Below are 21,450 nucleotides of genomic sequence, written 5' to 3'. Positions count from 1 at the left end.
GATTCTAACAGTTCAAAAATGTTTACGTCATACATATCATGCATTGGTGAATTTTCAGGTGGAATATATATAACAGCTAAATAAATATATCATCTTTAATATTGAAATGTGTTTTATCAATTTTAAGCCATAGTAGACAGTCTATGTTATTTCTTACTAGAGAAACTCCTTTGCGTATACTGTCTCTAATATATACAATGATACCGCCGCTCGAACGTCTTGCTTTACGGTGTTGGAAGCGTCTATACGAGTGTATGGGATTGCTGTAACCTTTAAAATCAATTGTAGAATTCTTGTTAGTCCAGGTCTCGATTAAACAGATAATGTCATGTTCGACCAAAAATGACAAAAGTTTGCTGTCACCACGCTTTGTGGAAGATAGCCCTTCAATATTCCAAGAGACAACTTTTATGGTACTCTCACTGTTTTCCTATTCGACGTACAGCCGTTTGTTAATGAACAACCTGTCCACCGTAATATATGCCAGCTTGCCCTCTGCGCGTGCCGCCTTCATAATTGGCACCAGCTTTCTTCTTTTCTCCATTACTTCCGGGGGATACTGTTCAGCGATGCCAAATGGGGTTCCTTTTAACTGATTGGCTGCTTTCCGCACCTTTTCCTTATCTGGAAAAAACGCAAATTTGGCCACAATTGGTCTCACCTTGTCTTGTCTGAAAGCTCCCACTCTGTGTGCCCTGTGAATCTTTATTTCCTCTTTTGCATTTTGAATATGTAGTTTGGTGACAATAAAGTCCAAAATAGTGTTCTCGCAGATTTCATTTTGTTCTTCCGGGATTCTAAAAAACAGAAGGTAGTCCCGCATACTTCGGCATTTCAGATCAGTTACCTCCGCCTGAAGTTTCGATTCCTTGGCGACATGTGCATCTTCTGTTGTTGTCAGGTGTTTCATATTTTTCAGCAGAGTTTCCAACTGCTTTTGTTTATTTGATATATCCTCCGCGGCACTACCACTAAATTCACACGATTTTTCTACTTCAGTGATTCTGCTTTCTATGTCACTAATCCGCTTGTCAACTTTATCTATTCGTATGTTCATGGCCGAGACACTTGATTGAATTTTCTCGAGTTGTGACAATTTATTGTCCATGGAATTTAAACGGTCCAGTATTGTCGCTAAAATGTCGTGGTTAGGAGAAATTGGACTAGCTAATTGCGACATAAAACTCTGTCCTTGATATGCCGGTGTGCTCATTATAAATTGCCCCATGGGCGCATTTGGCATTTGCGAATAATTGAACGATTGACTTGCCTGTGCTTGTAACTGTCCATTTTGACCACTTTGACCGTATCCTGGTGTACACGAAACATTTTGCGCCATTTTGTTTTCTTTGGTTTCTTTGTTTGCCTTCTTGGCGTTACTGTTTGTTGTTGTCTGACCGTTATCCGGCGATTGTTTTGACGGTTTACGTTTTCTAGTCATCCAGCGATATGATCACAATCAAAATAAAGATAAAAAATCCTTTTCTATGCACGTTTGAGCTTTTGAAAATTAAAATATCCCTGTATTTTTTGCTACACAAAAATTCCTGCCGCCATCTTCACGCATGCGCAGTTAAAGCTTAACCCCACTTACCTATGCAGCATTTGTCAGTCTTTGCTTTCACCTCTTCAATCGCTCTCGAAAAGTCAGCCAGCTTGTTCACTCCACCATCCAGTCTTGCGATCTTTGTATCTGCCTGGTCCATCCTCGCACTCAGTTTGTTTTGTTCGGAGATCACCGACTGGGTAAGATTTTTCATTTGAACGGACATCTGCGTTTCCAGATATTTGTAACCTGCCAAATTCGCCGTTGTGGACTCTTCAAATCTCTGTTGAAGAGCGTTGATGCCTGCGTTCAACTGGAGAAGTTAAGCTTTTAAGTTATTGATTAATTCGTTTCTTTCCTTTTTCTCGACCAATTCGTTGACTTCGAGCTTGTTCACTTTACCATCCAGTCTTATGATCCTCGCATCTGCCTGGTCAAGCCTCGTACTCAGTTTGTTTTGTTCGGAGTTAACTGACTGGGCAAGATTATTTATTTGATCGACCACAGAGACTTTCACGTTCACGTGCGTCTTCAGGTCCTTGTAACCTTTCATCATCGCCGCTTCGGTTTCTTCAAACTTCATTTGAAGAACGTTGACTATGTCGTCGAATTTTGTTTCAATCCCAGCGTTCAATTTGAGAAGTTCAGTTTTAACGCAATTTTCCTTTCCCTCGAAAAATTGGTTTACTTTATTTTTAAGTGCCGTTTATTCAACTTGAATTTCGTTGACAGTACTAAATAATCTGTTCAGTCGGCTTTCATGTGCATTCAACTTATTCTTGAGATCTGTAATATCCCTTTGATTAAGATCTGTTATTCCATAGCCTTTCGATAAAAATAAAATAAAAACAACAACACTTAACTTGACTAAATTCAATGCTTTTGCTTTACTTTGATAATGAGCTAACTATATCTTAAATCTATTTATTCTTTCATGAAATTCATTAATTAAAGTTAATATAATATCAGCTTTATTTGGATCCCGATCAAGCTCGGTTCGATGACTTAATTTCCATCTGATCAATCCCGGTCAATCCGCGTCCTTTAAAACTTAATGCCCTCATTATTATATGCATTATTTCATGAACTTACACTATCTAATGTACAAGCCTAATTTTGTGATTAGTTGATATCAGATTTTCTGACGGTAATGTTTTGTTCATCCACCAATATCTCTGTCTTATTAACCAAATGCCTGACATTCTTGTGTGCCTTTACCATAACAAATTATGTTTAAGAAACATTTTGAGTTTTAGAATCATTGAAAGTGAGGCTAAAAATACTTTTTGAGCGCGTGTTATAAACCATCATACGTCAATTTTTTAATAACGGAAGAGTAAAAACGTTTGCACAAAAATCTATAATTACTTGAGTTAAGGTAAAATGTTTGGTAACCATATATTCTGTATTATATTCTTACGCATATCTCGCAAGTTCTTCATACATGTTTATATAATAAAGCGTCACAACTCAATCGGAACTTAAAATTTGTCTTAAGATATTTGATAGAACAGGGCCCTGGCAAACAAGGCAGCAAGTGTCATTTGAATACGTTTTATATGCTCAAACTATTATTTATAGTTCTCTGCTGTAATTTCCTTACCAATATCGGATCCATCGCTAGTGATCCTCTGACCGCCAACAATCTGCTCGACAATCATCTTCAGTTCCATGACCTCGAGCCGGATGTTGACGATATCGTCATCAAAGGAATGCTTGATTATTGTCAGCCTTTTGTTCAACTGTGCCACGTCATGCGCCTGTCCGGTCACGTGGTGAGACGTCATGAGGACGACGATGAAGCAGGCGACATTTCCGATGTTTCGTAACATGGCGCCTTTATATCAGCGAATTGAGTTCTGACGCAGACTTTTAATATAAATAAACACTGATATCCGTTAATTTGTTTTGAAACGATCTAACAAATATGTTGATATTTATATAAGCGCTCATAACCCGTACAATTCAAACAATGATTTAAACTAAGGCTCACGCAGGAAGAACTGTAATGACTTGCTATTTAATGATACCGACACCAAGTGTTTATACGCTGTTACAAACCGGATTTATGTAATTCATCTTATGTGTGGCACTTGATTAGCATGCTTTGGTCCAATGTAACACTTCCAATTCATAGAATTATTGTTGAAAACAACGAGAAACTTGAAATTTGAGACGAATATACAATTAGTTGATGCAAAGCTAAACATGGAATACCAAAAAACAAGTTTAGGATCGGCACACAAAATTAAGGTCGGTCAGATTTGTAGTGGAAAAAGACATGTTTTTACGCCTTAATTAAAGCTCAGATATCGGTAAACATTCATGATTTTAGTACAATCATATTTTCTGTTTGAAATACGCTATTAAGTGAACATAGTTTTAACATATTTACGACTATTTTGGTTATTATTTTACACATGCTTCTATATTTAGCACGCGCTACCTATACATGAATATAGCGACCGGTCCTTAAACACTTAATTGCGTCCATGGCATTTTAAGGACTGCATACAGACGAAGAATGACACACTTATATGAGGTTATTTATTTTCAACTCATGACTACTTCAGTTTAAATAAGTTTATACACATTTATTTGAGGTTACGTTTACGTAATAATCTGAAGTGTTTATTAAAAAGTGTCTCCATTTTTATATTAATTAAAATACGAACGTAAAAAACACTATGCCAACTATTATGAGAAGAGAGATAAGCCAGATCAAAACATACATGGTTTCAGATGTAAAAGTACACGTTATGAACTTATATGCGAAGAGCGATTTACCTTAGACCCGAGGATTTCTATATTTGTAAACTGATATGTTACTTCTTAATGATGCTGTTTTTGTCCCGTTTTATAATCCAATAAAGCTCCTTTAAAAGTTCAGTGTCTTCAACACTGCAAATGCCAATTTTTATACCTACGTACATATTCATTTTATCAAAAATTAATGCGATACGCATTTAGCCAGTGTTGATATTCCTTTTTGTAGTATCGATCTAGTCTTATTAAGTATCTCACAACAAGTTAAAGAAACTAAACAATGGAGTAGTTTACACTAAGTTATTTTATTTATGAAATGACGGAAGTTTAAATTATACCAATGACTTGAGAATAAAGTGCAGCTTAGTTTTCATTGATATAAGTACTAATAGCATTACTTTGTCTTTGAAAAGTGAACCAACATGTATAAACAATCTTCAAATTAGGTGACGCATTTATTGTCTCGTCTGCAAACACTTTTGAGTCCGATTCTTCGGTAGAACTAGTTCTTAGCGTCTCTGAGAGCGCTACATATGTAGACAGACCCCTTTAATACTTGGTCTGTCATCGCTGCCAATGTTTCATGGCTACAATTCTGTCTTTTTCATCGACTCGCTTTTAAAAAAGCAATCAGAAAACTGACCGATTTTTTGGTCCGCTGTGTTGTTATACAGAAAATGACTTATCAAAGTGTTATTATATTAAACATTAAATACAAATTGCCAAATTTATTTTCTTGTTGTATATAGCATTGACTTAAACATGCTCTGTCTTAGCCATGGAAAGATCTCAATCTCATAGCTACGTATGGTTAAAATTAACACTTCTTTATATTTTATATGGAATGATATTAAGTTACAAGTAACATCATTTATGTTGAATATTTACATTACCACTGATGTTTATTCTAATATGCAGCATGGCATCAACGTACTTGTTGTCTATTCGTTTATACCAATGATTGTTGCAGCATGCTTGTTGTCTATTCGTTTATACTTGATGATTGTTTCAACATGCTTGTTGGCTATTCGTTCATACTAATGATTGTTGCAACACGCTTGTTGTCTATTCGTTTATACTTGATGATTGTTTCAATATGCTTGTTGGCTATTCGTTAATACTAATGATTGTTGCAACAGGTTTGTTGTATATTCGTTTAAACTTGACGATTGTTGCAACATGCTTGTTGGCTATTCTTGTATACTACTGATTGTTGCAACATGCTTTTTGTCTATTCGTTTATACTTGATGATTGTAGCAACATGCTTGTAGGCTATTCGTTAATACTAATGATTGTTGCAACATGCTTGTTGTTTATTCGTTTATACTTCATGATTTTTAAAACATGCTTGTTGTCTATTGATTTATACTTGATGATTGTTGCAACATGCTTGTTGTCTATTCGTTTATTCTTGATGATTGTTGCAACTTCGTTTATACTTAATGATTGTTGCAATATGCTTGTTGTCTATTTGTTTATACTTGATGATTGTTGCTAGATGCTTGTTTTCTATTCGTTTATACTTGATGACTGTTGCAATATGCGTGTTGGCTATTCGTTTATACTTGATGATTGTAGCAACATACGTGTTGGCTATTCGTTTATACTTGATGATTGTTGCAACATGCTTTGTGACTTTCGAATGTTTGTGTGTTAATCATTCCTGATTTATGATTGAATAACACATAATTTCACTGTCATAAATATGTACTTTAAAATTTCTATCAAAAGTCATGAAACTTTACTAGTCATTATGAATTCAGTAATAATCGGTTACCACTAAACGTTATTAACAACGGCAATAAGAAACAGGCACTAAGCAGAATGCAAATAAGCCGAATGCAAGTTACCAACTTTTGCCAGCATGTGGCGCACGTTTTTTCCGTTCGTTGAATAAATTACTTTTCGGAAAAAAGAGAATACATCCGAACCATTTTGACTAATATACCGAATGAGTTCCATTTGTTTTATAATCTTTATTAAATAAATATGTTTATTTTTGCAATTAAAACCAGTAGTCCCACTGGGTACATAAGAATTGACTGCTGTTAATGTTTTTGATATTGATAAGTTGCGGTCGGTACTCCAGAAAATATACAGTAATGTATTTTATTCAGGACATAACGGATCTTATGTGTAGGAAGTGTAGCCCATCCTTAGTTCAAATAATTACAGTAGATGTAATCAACCGATGTTAATTGTATATCGACCTCATATTTATAAAGAAGCACAACCCCAATTGCCACCGACCTGTGCATGTAACTTTGTGATTTCTCTAAGCTGTTAAACAGGCTGTTAATGCAATGTATATAAACACATAATTATCATTTTATGTCTATTTAATCTATGTTGTTTATAGTGAAACCTCAAATTACAAGTACTTGTGTCTATTACAACTATTGTGCCCCTTGTTAAGAAAACAATAGTCTGATACTATAAAAATATCATAGAATATAATTTGCAATCAATTTTGAAAACAATGTTTTATAAACAGCTCCTGTAGGGGTGGTCTCGCGGACCTCGTCGCGCGAGTCTAGCTTCCAAGCTCGCGAGGCCTGAACGCTGGGGTGATTCTCGCGGCGGGCGGGTGAAGAGTGGTTGTAACAAGGACTCGCTTATAATAGAGGTGGTCACGCAGGCCTAGTCGGGTTACCGTGCTCGGGACCCACGGGACAGTTTGTCTCGGCCTGCGACCGCGGGCGCCCTGCCGAACACGGCGTTCCGAGCCAGCGTACGCGACGGAATTTCAAATTAAGGACCAACTTATTATGTCTAATGCGGTGCAACTTCGGCCATAACATAACATTCCCGTTAAACGCCGTAAATTTCCGTAGTAGTCCGTTGCATTTCGAAACGACTGTCAACTGCAAAAAAATTGTATCATGCATGATTGATGCTTTGTGCTTGGATGAAACTCACATCTTGCCATCGCGTTAAACCAACATACACATACCCAGCATGCAAATTACGAACAAGAATGTTGCATCTGTGAAGATGAATGATACCATTGAGCCGAATGAAAAAAGACATTCGTCATCAGGCACGATGTAAGGGTCATCAAGCGCGAAAAAGTGTCTACATACAAATTGAAAGTACCATCAAGAATCATGACACAGTTATAACGTGGTTTTGTTAAGTGTAATCTCTTTTTGACTAACACCTGTAAGACATGTACATTGTTTTCGATATGAAAAGTTGAAAACACACCTCTCGCATAGAAAATATGCCTAACCCAGGTTAGGAATCACATTTTATTGCATTTTTCGATCACTTTAATTTTTTTCTAAACAGCGTACGCACGTGCGTATTTGCGTATGCTCAGCAACGCCCCTGTTTTCTGGCATGCACCTCTTTGAATCGTCGTAACAGTCATTATTGCTTTACAAGAAGTATGCCAGCAGTGTGCAAATACATTGAAATTTGCCACAAGGGCGTTTAAATGAGCTAGATTTTCAATCGCATAGGAATAAGTCAGTTACATTATGAGTTACACGTGCTTTTTATAATATACTTTTTCACGCGCACATTGCTATCCCGCGTATTTGGAACCGTATAATAAATTCAGTAATTCATGGGCGATATTCACAATAATGTACACTTGCTTTTTTCAATTATCTCAGATTAAATTGTTTGTTTCCACCATGTTGAGAATAACATAGCATAACAGAGTGATTCGACGAGTAATTGATTTAATTATAAACATATACATGTAGTTTAAAACATTCATTTTTAATTTTACAATTACGCCGTACGTTTATAATAAGTATTAAAAACTGATGAAATAAATAATAATAAAACATACCATGAGTTTGCTGCGAGTTTTGGAGACTTGCCAACTACATCTGCTCATAAGATATCGCAGAAGTTAGTAGGAAAATTGTTAACCTCTCCAACCAGCCCAACCCCCTACCGAAAAAGAGTTATGTAATACAATTAACATGCACTATGTATCAAATAATATTAACTATAACATAATCAGCAAATATACGTTTTTTATGTTGGCATTTCGGACGTTACTTTTCGTAAAGCGCTGTTCTCTCACACAATCGTTCTCTTTTTTGCACGCATGCATCGTTAATTTAAAATGTTCGAACAATTTAAGTTTTGTCATTTTACTTCATTTTGTTTATTCCCAGCATAAGTGTCTTAAAAAATTATCGCAAACGATTTCAATATTTATATAACGCAAGCATAGAAACTGATATTGTGTGATAAATAGATTGTACTGCATATAAGTATTTCTGGTATCATTCATTGCGTTGAAGCGATTTTCATGTGGATCCCTGCACATTCATCTGCATTTACTTTATAATGGTTTGAGCTGGAAAAACAAAGCAAATAAAATAACAAACATATATTTTGATGATAATTACTATGTTTAATTTAATATGGTCAAGAATGTGGTCAACAAGTTGAATCAACAAACAATATGCCATAGATCTAATATAAGGCTGGACTAAAATATTATATTTTAATATACCTACATACCATTTTACCTCAAACGCTTCAATATATCTTTATTTTAATAAATATTAATTCATGTTTTCGTATACGACTTTAGAAAAAGAGGTCATATGTGAACAGTCTTTTAAATAGGTATGAGCTGGGTTTGTCATTTGGAAGTCAGTTATTATAATGTGCTTTAAGATAGTAAGTTTCAAAAAGATTTGAATAAACAATTTTTGGTGTAATAAATTAGTTAAAATAGATAGAACAGCCTCAAGAAAGTTAAGTTTTACGATTTTCATAATTTATTTATTAATTTGCTATCATTAAAATACCTATTTATGATGAGAGTAATGTAAGATCATACAATTTAGCGAAGGTCACGTAAGTAAACTAAGATTTGTGGAATGTAACGTTTTCATTCTGACGTCTTCTATATTTAAACAAAAAAAAATAAATTCCGTGGAAGCACAAACACCATAGAGCCGAATGTGCGTACTCATTAGAATGATTTAAAATTATCAAAGTGCATTCCGGGAAAAATATATGCGTTTTCTCATTTAAAACAATCGAAAACGACGCCATTTTGTCAGTCAGTTTCAACTACCTTACTTAAACGCAGTCAGCCCAAGTGCACGCTTGCCTCCCTGAATATTGTGGGTTATGTTAATAAAACAGTTAGGATGTGTTGTAGGTCCACGCAAGAGGGTCTCGTTAATGTCTAAGCCTGTACATCTTCATTAATTTTATGAGGATGTTTATCGATCACATGCTGTCAATCTTGATTTTATCGACCAAAGCCTTCGAACACGCCAATGATTATTTATAAGAAATATGATTATATTAACCTATTAATGCGGATAATATCGGAAAAATAAAACAAAAACATCTACGACGATTTCTAACGTTTGTTGATGTCTCGATCACATGTTTAATTTATGAATCTGTACCTTTTTTAACGTTATTTTAATAAAAGGTTCGGTTAAATTTTCTTTTTGCAGTGCTTTATTTGAACAATACGCAATTCGTGTTTTAAAATATTTTTCACTAATTTGTGCATATTGTTGATTTCGCAATTGACACTTATGATAGAGTACAATCTTGCGAGATCTCTCTTTTTTAAATTTCAGTTGATGATTAGACATGCAAAACTTAATTTTAACTAATTTGTTTTTATCTGTGCTTTGACGTTTATATATATATATATATATATATATATATATATATATATATATATATATATATATATATATATATATATATATATATATATATATACATATACTATTATTTCATTTTGAAAGTCTTACATAATGTTTTGGAAAATTGTCAGTTCGCAAATTTGTGAACAAGTCCTCCAGCATAAAATATATTGCTAACTTGAATAAATCTATAAATTCGGCATTAATTGAAATAAACTTTTGTGAATTACTTATCGATCGATAGTAGCGTAACATAAATATAAATATTTCTCATTTTGATACAATCAACGTCTTTTGATTCCATGCAAACAAACATGATACTACAGCTGATCGTTCTAATGGGCGTGGTTAGGGGCGTGACAGGTTACAGTAGCGGCGCACCCCCGGGGAAGTGTAACCTCATGTACCCGGGACACGGGGTCCCCGCCCAGCCAGGGCCCGCCCCCTACAGGATCGAAGTCAGCGATAACTCGTTCGGGTGTCCGACCGATAACATTACAGGTGATGCGTTATTATGCATGTAATCTTTAGAGCGCCAAACGCAATAAATATATGAACTCAAACATACAATCAATTTATAAGCAATCTCCGTCCATGCATTTTTAAGAAGCAGTTTGTGTATGCATAACATTTTAATTGAATGTACAACGATTTTCCAATTGTGTTCTTTGTACGCCCAAGAATTGGTTGTTTGTTACGGGCAATAAATCAAGAAGCATTACGGTAAGGTGCCATTGTGAATATTATAGTGCCCTATTTAAATCAAATACTATACTATCGATCTCGCCTTAGCGTCAATGTCGAATTACGAGTTAGTAGCTCAGGTATTTAGGGCGCTCAAAGCTGTCTTGACTTTAAGCTTTTTTTTTTTAAATTTCCACGTCGAATCATCTTAAAAAGTGAATTGTTAAGATTTATTTTTATATGTTGCGACGTTCCCGAACTAAACATATTTATGCTTAAAATGCTGATTGCACGGGCTTATCCGGTACTACTCTTTACGCACTTGCATTAAACCCAGGATTCAAAGAACGAGAAGTTTATTTAACGCCTTGAAACACAATAAAACACATTGTGCTTAGACGGTTGCAGGAATTGTAAAAAAAACACAAAATTTAATGTTAAATTGAATGTTAAAGTTTTCTTTCAGGTATTTATGTTATGGTGTGCGCCTAGCGACCGCTAGCCACGTGTTCGTTCCCCATTATGAGAGCGTTCTTTAGATTTCCCCTACAAAGAACTGGTTTTGCCCACAAAAGGGATTCATGAGCGTTTCGATAAGCATAAGGCTTTCGATGCAATCGAGCTTAAATATAAAGATTTAAAATGGAAATTTCTTGAAAAACTTATCAATAATGCATTCATCCCTTTACAGTTTCGCTGGTGGGCCAGTGACCCGCTGTGTTCCGCGGCTTCTTTTGTCAGCCCCGCCCCAGCCCGAATGTGTTCTACACTTCAGGCGTGATCAGCGCGCCACCTAGCGCATCGGATATGAAGGATCCTTGCGGGGAGGTAGGGAACTCAGTGGCTGTTTTGAAAGATGCTTTAGTTTAAATTTTCGCAAATTCAATTGACAATTATAAGCGCTTGTCCTTGAAAAAACTTGAGACCGCGAATTTGAAATCCATAAGATTTTTATTTGGAACATATATTTACTTAGTTATTGAGTAGATTTACAAGCATTTGTTTTTAGTTTGTTTATAGGCGTGGTAGTAAGTATCATGTTACAACTATTTCTATGTATGACATCATTGACGATAGTCACCAATACAACACGGTTTTATAGCTACGGTTGATTTACTTATCAAACACGACACTGGCAATTCTTACTAAAAAAGACTAAGGGCAGAAGTAACGTTGTAAAAAAGTAAAAAAAATAGCATATAATAGTAAAAATAAAGTACTTGTTTCAATCGCACAATTATTTATCGGAGCATACTCATAAAATGTTCGGATCTATCTAACTATCGGATTACCTTTATTTATTGGTCCACACACAACGCTCGGTCGTTCCGAGTATTTCTATCAACGCGCAAATCATTGTTTATTATATAATTATATCAAATAGTGTCCGCATTGTTAGGTCCTAGTAAGATCGATGAATTCCGAGTCATCTGCGAACATGACATTAACGAAAAATATATATACATTAATTCCACGTCTGCCAAAAAAGTTGTTAAATAATAAAGTATGATTTACATACCTTTCTTTCACGAGAAGCAATGTTTATAGCTAACGTAATATAACGTCATTAAATAAAGTGAACAAACTCGCGATATGTCAGAATTGTCGATGTAATCAATATTGAACGTGATTTGTGCTAATAATTCAAAGAATGTGATATTTTAAAAATAGAATGATTTTTTAACAGCGTTGCAGACAAAAGTGAGCTTTATTTTTGAGCTCGTAGTAATCGTATTATTGAAAAAACAAAAAACAACAAAAAACAAACAAACAAACAACAACAGCAACATAATCTACCTTTCATGGACGATCACTCACGCATACTCAGGGCCGCATTAACAAGCAGAGGGTTACCTTCTCTTGGACACCAACGATCGCACGACCAGTCTACATTGTGTAAGCTAATGGTGGTATTACAATCTTAAGAAAGGTGGTCATTTGATATCAAAACTTTAGAAAATTTCTATTAATAATATTATTTGAAAATAGAATTTAATAATGGATGATGTGGTTTTCAAAGATTCATGTTTCTGATAACTTTTTTTAAATGTTTACACACATATATATATAGAATACCTATATCGATGTACACAATTACATATTGTAAACACTTGCCTCATATTTTCCAGGTGTAGCGTCGTTGCCACGTGCAACACCTTCTGGGTCAAGTTGACCTCTGAGGTCATCAATTACGTCCAGAAAGACTGCACCACGCGACAGACGACAGTTTCCCCACAGGCGCAGACGACAACTCCAATCACCACGCCGGCTGTCAGACCTGTTTCAACAACAACAAAGCGTCCGGTAGTAACAGAAGTCGCTACAACAACTGCTGCTACAACCACGGCAGCACCGGTCACGAGATCCACTTCCGGTCAAGCTGATAGGCAGACGACAACCTTCCTCAGTACCGTAACCGGAATTACTGTACAAGACGGCAGCACAGGGAGCAGTGTTGGCAATACGACATCAAACGATCCAAAAAATAGTGCCCACTCAGCAACTTGTATTACGGAGATTGTGTTTGCAGTTGTTACTATTACAGTTGCTTTATTATTTTAAGAGACTTCTGTATATATGAGGATATTATTTTTTTATTGAACATAATTGAAGAGAAGATGTGAAGTTGTGAATATATGGATATTATTTCTTAATTGAAAAGATTTAATGAGCAGGTGTGAAGTTATGACAATAATTAGTGTACATATTTGTGAATACAAAGTCTCACGGTTTCAAATATTTTCTTAATAAATAATAATTTAAAAAGAAATGTAAATGCTTGCGTGCAACTTACATGGTGTTTGCATGTTGAGGGACTTTTTTCAAAGAACATAATAACATGTTTTTTCATTAATATAAAAAGCCGAACTAAAGATCTGACGCATAATAACAAAATTAAAATTTAAACAAAATGTAAAATAAAAAACGTTGGACTAACGGGATTTTAACTGAATTTAACTCCGAATAAAACGAGTATCGCCGGTAAAAACTATTCTGACTATCAATTTGACACTATTATCTAAAATATTTAAGCGACCCGTCGGTCGGTTAAATATTTCCAAAACAGCAGAAGACCCCACCTCATCCCATCATTAACCCATTTATGCCTGGCGGACTCTCCCATCCTTCTAAATTGGGTCAATTTATTACCGAAATTCGGGATGTCTAGTATATTTATTTCAATATTTAGAATATTTCTTACAGAAATTCCTTTAAGCAAACAGCGTAGACCCTGATAAGACGCCGCATTATGCGGCGTCTCATCTGGGTCTACGCTGTTTGCCAAGACCTTTTTCTGGACGCTAGGCATAACTGGGTTAACCCTAAATGTATTTAATCAATCTCAACAGAATAATGATTATTGGTCAAGCGGAAATGTATTTAAGTGCGTTTCAATGCGAAGTTTTATCACACTCTCTTGCACACACTGCTTTGTTTTTCAATACATGTTAATGAAAAAAAGAAGAGCGAATACTAAATGAGAGTCAGCTGGATTTGGACAACACCTCAGCTTAGACAGCCGACTTTTCCGAGTAGTCACGAAAGAAAGGCCCTAAAAAGGGGTAGGGACTGGAGCGTGCCTGAATTGTCCATGTTGACAATGACAGACAGAGAAAAAAACAAAATGCCTCCACTATTAAATCTACAAAGCTCATGAAGGATCTCTGAGCCATGCCGCAGCCATCACTGTTAGCAGAAATGCAGACCAAGGCTCACAATCTGAAGGCCACAAGAGCCAACAAACTGCCTCGCCACATAGAAACACTTCAATTTGGAAAACACCAAATGATTCAGAATGGTAGTCCAGTGGGTCCCCTTTACTCCTCATCCAGGAATGCAGAGACCAAATAACACTGAGGGAAACAAATGGCATAAACTTGTGAGCTCGCCTAAGAACCAGATGGAGAATCTACAGATTACCACCCATTGTTTCCCTGCTTTCAGACTCCGAGTTTAGCTGCCACGAAGAAGAAGATTAAGGCGTCATACGAGTTAGTAATAGTTCCGTAAACGTATGCAATTGTATGACTTTACGTAAGTTTGCCTCAATTTTAATATAAAGTACACTTAGTAATCGAATTGAAATTGTCAAACATGAATGATATCGCAACAATATATGTGACAGCAGAGAGAACAGCTACTTTGGTGATACAGCTAACAAAAACAAACTGCACGTTATTGATAATCAGCATACTGTACAGCATTAATGCTTTGCTGTGGTACATAGCTAACAAAAACATAAAGCACGTTATTAACAAGCGACATACTGTAAGCCATTAACCCATATATGCTTAGCGTCTAGAAAAAATGCCTTGGCAAACAGCGTAGACCCAGATGAGACGCCGCACAATGCGCTGTTTACTTAAAGGAATTTATGTAAGAAATATTCTATATATAGAAATAAATATACTAGACATCCCTAAATTTGGAAATAAATTGATCCAATTTAGAAGGATGGGAGAGTCCACTAGGCATAAATGGGTTAATGATTGATTATGGTACACTGGCAGCTCTGTTTGAGGACTTAGCAGGACTGTTCTGCCACTCGTATTGTTTGCTTACATTTGAATATTTCCTGTATAATCATGTTTTAAAACTCACGCAATACATGCATACACGAGTAGATTTCAATATATAAGACTCGGTAAATTAAATCTAGCATCTATCCAAAGTTTATCTCGGCTAGAAATGTAACATCTCTACAGAAGCGTCGATCTAAATGTAATTTAAGTAACGCACGCAGGTGCGAGTACATTTCAATCCATACTACTCGGTTAATTAAATCTAAAATCAAAAGTTTATTTCGACAAAAAATGTCATTACATCAAACAAAAAAAATTTGGCGTATTTCCAAACTTTAAAATAAAGTTATAAAAATTATTTGTTTAAACAATGCAACTGATTACAAAGGTTTAATTATTGTTGTTGTTTTTGGTACTTCTTAGTCGCCTATCCTCCACATGAAATGTGTTTTATTAAATTCACGTATATTCAAACCACACAATAATGTTCGTAAGTAAAATTTATACTACGAGGGATCTCATCATATGTGTCCTCACATGGCTTCTTATGGGTTTATTTCTTCTCCGTCGAAATAAATGATATTTTAATATTTGATGAACACGTAGTTTTCTTTGGACAAATTCGAATCACACTTTTAGAGCGGCGTCATGCGAAAATGGATCTTATGGCGTTTCGGCCAGCGTAGCTCAAGCCAAGTCTGCACAGTTTCGCCGTCTTGCCAGGATCTGCGCTTTCCGCTTTCACGCAAGTTTTTTGTATACTATTAAGTCTCTCCTGACCAGGCTGCGAGATGCGCAGTCTAGGCTATAGCTACGCTGGTCGCATATGGCATAAAACCTATTTTCGCATGACGCGGGTCTTTAAAAATCTAATTGCTTCTTGTAAATGGAGCATATAAGCATACTTAGTTTCGATAGAAAATTGAAGTCATTGTTTTATTTATAGCAAACTGGCAAATTTCGGTAGCATATTTAGACTTTAAAGAACGATTGACAGAGTGCGGCAAACATGTGTGGTTAGTTAATTCAACGATGGCAGTTTATCATGATACTATACTATTTCGGTTTATTGATTGTCGAATATTTTTTTTCCGGACAAGTTTGTGACCGAGTACGGACCCTGAAATTCTGCGAGTTGGGTTTTTACTCGTTATTATAATAATATGCGTTAAACACAAGCAGATCCGGGTACGGCAATATTTTGTATACAACTTTTTCTTGCAAATATTAAAAGCTTAGACTATTAAAACATTATAGATTTGTTATTTATGATATTTAATGAAATTGTTTAGAAATACTTAAATCTGTTAACACGTCACTTTCATTGATTTCTGTCACAGTGTGGCAAATTTACGTTTAATTATGTCGAGGCGACGAGATAGAAAAAAAGTGGAGAGCAAAACTAAATAAAAGAGTGCAATTAAAACAAGAGGGCCTGAAAGGCCCAAAGTCGCTCACCTGAGATAAAAAGAAATAACCTGTTCTTCAACAACAATGTGACTAAACTATTTTTATTCTTTCCAAACATTCATCATTTATACTTAATCAATAATGCAAACAGTACAAACAATTCATATACAAATACAGTTCATATACTTTCAAAAGTTTATCATAGTTAAAACAAGGTTTCGCAAACAATTATACACTTTCATGTCTAAACTTGGTCAACAGTTTGTGTTCAGTATGAGGAAAATGCCTGTATAAAGCACTAGGATAAACAAACACCCGTGATCACTATAATTGAATTCACTCACAAACTTCATTTTCACTGAACAAATAATTAAGAAATCTCTTTCATTGTATTATTCACTTAAGTCTTATGTAAGACACTTTGAGAAAACAAAAAGTTTAAATCCATTTCTTCGGCTTTGATTAATCACTTTTAACTTGCGTTAATCACAACACACTAAGTTACTTTAATAAAAAGACTAGCTGAGATTTGTTATTTAATAAATTCACTATGTTCACTCATCACTTATTCAAAACACTTACTTGTTGTTGCATAAATTCACTAAGTCTTGTTTTTATTAAATCACTAACTCAATATTTTCACTTAGAGAAAAAATACTAAGTCACTTTGCCTTAGTTATCACTTAATTAATAAGTGCACTTAGTTAAAAGAACTAAAGTAACTCCACTAACTTAACATGCCCAGTTAGTGAAACACAGTAAATCATTAATTCAAAATTTTCATTTTGAGAAAATAAGACTAAGTCACTTTTACTTGGTGAAATTTCAACTTAGAACATTAAACTCACCTCCATGATAAAACTCACACTAAACAGGTCTGGCAGGTTAGTAATTCACTTACCCCAATCTTTCAATTAGTGGACTAACTCTTTCAACTTAGAGCCAGGGGTCTAGCATAAGTCTTACACTTGTATACCCAGATGTTTCGGTTGATTAGTTCTTATGGGAAAGGCCAACAATGTGCCAGTCCCCTGATTCTGAAGTGAAGCTGGCATAGAAACATAGGTAAACATCCAATCAAATGAGAGCACTGCTATTCTTAGCATCCAGGCAAAGATAAGCACTGATCAAAAAGATACAGCACTGTCCACTGATGTAAACTATCTGCATCCACAATGAAAGAGAGTTTAAAGCATTTATTTCATTTCTTAAGAATTATCATACAATGAAAATATACATGATCTATCATTAATGAATTTATAAGTTATCCACTATCATTAATGAATTTAAAAGTTATTAAAAATTGTACTTTAAAGAATTAAAGTAAGTATAAAAACAAAGTAAACAATTACAAGGCAGGCGTTACAATACATATAAAGAAAACTGCCCCCCCCCCTCCAGCGGCCATGTTTTACCACTGACCACGACCATTTTCAAACTCGTCCGAGACATCCACATAACTAATGTTTTGACAAAATTTCATGATGATTAGGCAAAAAATGTAACTTCTAGAGTGTTCACAAGCTTTTTTTATTATATAAATATAAGGAAAATGACCCCACCTGGCGGCCATGTTTTTTACCGATCCGAACCATTTTCGAACTCAACCGTCTTTTCCAGGAAACACATGTTCTGACCAAATTTCATGAAGAGTGGGCAAAAAATGTGACTTCTAGTGTTCACATGTTTTCACTATATACATGTAGAGAAAACTGCCCCGCCCCATGGCGGCCATGTTTTTTCACCGATCTGGACCATTTTCGAACTCGTCCGAGATATCAATGAAACCAATGTTTTGAACAAGTTTCATGATGATTGGGCAAAAATTGTGACTTCTAGAGTGTTCACAAGGTTTCTCTATAGCCATATAAGGAATACTGCCCCGCCCCCTGGCGGCTATGTTTTTCAACGGACCGGAACCATTTTTGAACTCAACGAACATATCATTAAGACAAACATTTTGACAAAGTTACACGAAGATTGGGCATCAAATGTGACGTCTACAGTGTTCACAATGTGTTTCATTTTTTTACCTAGTGACCTTGTTTTTGACCCAGCATGACCCAGTTTCGAGGTATCAATCGGACAAATGTTCTGACCAAGTTTCATGAAGATCGGATAATAAATGTGGCCTCTAGAGTGTTCACAAGGCAAAATGTTGACGACGCACGACGCACGACGGACGACTGACGACGGACAAAAGGCGATCACAAAAGCTCACCATGAGCACGTTGTGCTCAGGTAAGCTAAAAAGAGCGGTGCAGTAAATAAAGGAAGGGTGCATTAAACAAAAGAGGAGAGAATTTAAGCTAACTCGTGGCAACGAGTTTGAGAGCCAATCAAATTGTTTGTTATGTCAATTCTTCAAGTTCCATATGATCGTCCATGGTGATCTTTATGCAAAGGGAAGTAATCATCACTGTAACAGTAAAAGCCCGCTTTGGAGGTTACGCATGCGCAATTAATTTCCTTCTATATTACATATAAAATAGTTGAAGTTCGATATCAATTTTTACCATGATCAAGCGCATACCCACTATATCATCATACATCATTGGAAAGATTAATGCATAATCTTTTGAAAAAAATGCATGTCATTAAATTCTATACGCGCAAACTCAAAATATTTACCTTAGAATAGGCAAACCGGTTTTGACAGCTGTGCAGACAACCATTTTGGGCTCAAATAGTATGACCTACTTTCGAAGCCGGGAACCATCAACACAAAAAGTAGAGCACAAAAATGGCTTATTTTCTTATTGCTTACAAATATACCTTCAAGTTGATACCAAAACCAACCATTTGCAATGTATTTTACAAATCCTAGGCAGCATGCACTCAACAATGTGTGCTAAGTATCAAACTGACTGCATGTAACCCTAAAAACAGGAGTTCCGGTTTGGGGTTATGTGACCTTTAAGAGAACCCAACCCCTTCAAATTTAAATTAAAGGCACTTTTCCCACAGGTATAATCTGTTTTGAGAAAGATCACAAAGTTCCGGTACAATGACACACAGATTAATTCATAAAAGTTGCCGTTGAAAGCGCCATGCGTAACAGCGTTTCGCGTCAAGAATTAAGGTAGAAAAGCCAAACTCGGTTACATCATACATGCAGCACTTAGACTCCATACAAGGCATGTCTTTCGATTCTAATAGGCAAAGCTTATCTTACATATGGCTTAATAAGTGAAAAAAATCATCAATGGCAATATTTGTGCATCAAAGCAGGTTTTGAACTGGATTCGAACAAACTTTTTATATTTTTTTTGCACATTTTAGGTAAAATCCATGTAGAAGCAGCAATGCTGATGTCATTTGACCCAACAAAAGGGCTCGCTTGCATGGAAAAACAACACACTTGGCTTCCTGGCTAAAAAAAGTCATCGTCAGACATGAGCTTTAAGTCTTTTGTCACACCTGGACCTATGATTCCTCGGCTCGAGTTCCGTCTAGGGCAGGCTCCGGAAAGTGTCAGTCTGGCCCGGGTGCTCAATTCCGTGTAATCTGAGAAAACAAAAAAGGTTTTTTGTGCGCATTTGCCCATTACGGTGCCAACTAATGTAAGTTAGATACAATTAGAGTAAGCTTTCAATAGTCTTTCTCGCTTTATTTGCTGCAAATGGTTAATTCACCACGCCGGCATCACATTGTCGGGCACACCGGCAAAGTTATCGCCACAAAGTTTGGTTTCAGAGCTGCAGTCAATGTAAAACACACAAATTTCCTAATTTTGGTGACAAAAGTGTGCCAGGATATCAAAGAAATCATTTTACAATAGATTTAATTGAAAATAACGGCGTACTAACCTGCAAAGACACCGATCCTCTCGACACGACTGGGCGAGTGTTGAGGGCCGTCTCCGAATCAGTCACACTGTACAGTTTTTGATGGCCTGTCACTTCAGCCGGACTTGTAAACCAATTGGACGACAGTTCAGGCAGAGCTATAGACCCATTTCGACACCGCCTACAAATGCACACTTAGGTTTACGCATAATATTAAGGTCACTTAAATACAGATTCCCTGGTGTTTTTCATGCAGGGTCTATCGCAACAACATTCTTCCAGGAAAGAAAGCATAATATTATTATCATTTTTGTGTTTTCAGCTGAATACTTGATTTTACTTGAACTCAGCGAGATATCCAAACAGGTAAAATAAGGCAAAGTAGTGTTATTCTGAGTAGATCTGCCTGAATGGGTTGAAGGCGAAGGCGGTTAGAAGTGTAGGTCCAAAATTGGCGGGCATTTTTAACAGAAAAAGGCTCAAAAAGTAAACAATAATAATAAATACAGATGAAATAAAGACATGCATTAGGTTCATTATTGAGATTGATGCAAATTAATGTCAAAATGGCACTGAAAAACAATACCGGGTGTTTAAGTAGTCTTAGAATATGTCTCCGGAACAGGTTTCGGTGTGATTTTCCAGCATTTACCCCCCTTATGACCCCAAGTGCAACAGCCCAATTGCAAACAGCCCTTATTTGGGTCAAAATGACATCTGGCAGTTATGTTTTGCAATACAGAGAGTTTTTGATGGTCAAATGTCAAAATTCTGGCAGACGACTAACTTGGTCGGATGTGCTTAAAGGTTACGCATGCGCAATTAATTTCCTTCTATATTACATATAAAATAGTTGAAGTTCGATATCAATTTTTACCATGATCAAGCGCATACCCACTATATCATCATACATCATTGGAAAGATTAATGCATAATCTTTTGAAAAAAATGCATGTCATTAAATTCTATACGCGCAAACTCAAAATATTTACCTTAGAATAGGCAAACCGGTTTTGACAGCTGTGCAGACAACCATTTTGGGCTCAAATAGTATGACCTACTTTCGAAGCCGGGAACCATCAAC

General features: G+C 35.8%; 1 protein-coding gene and 1 long non-coding RNA gene across 2 annotated transcripts in view; both read right to left on the bottom strand.

The window, feature by feature from the left end:
• The window catches only part of LOC127875422 (coadhesin-like), a 61,325-nt gene that overhangs the window by 15,629 nt on the left and 24,246 nt on the right, over positions 1-21,450 (bottom strand). The gene's annotated exons all lie outside the window — the stretch shown is intronic.
• On the bottom strand, positions 19,831-20,547 carry LOC127875429 (uncharacterized). Its single transcript, XR_008047411.1, has 2 exons — positions 20,388-20,547; positions 19,831-20,085 (listed from the first exon to the last, which is right to left on the bottom strand). It is a non-coding gene; the product is annotated as an uncharacterized LOC127875429 (long non-coding RNA).

The sequence above is a fragment of the Dreissena polymorpha genome, chromosome 3 (genome assembly GCF_020536995.1).
Source record: "Dreissena polymorpha isolate Duluth1 chromosome 3, UMN_Dpol_1.0, whole genome shotgun sequence".
Classification (NCBI taxonomy): Eukaryota; Metazoa; Mollusca; class Bivalvia; order Myida; family Dreissenidae; genus Dreissena; species Dreissena polymorpha.
The sequence above is the reverse complement of the archived record's forward strand: the minus strand, read 5'-3'. Positions and strand labels throughout refer to the sequence as shown.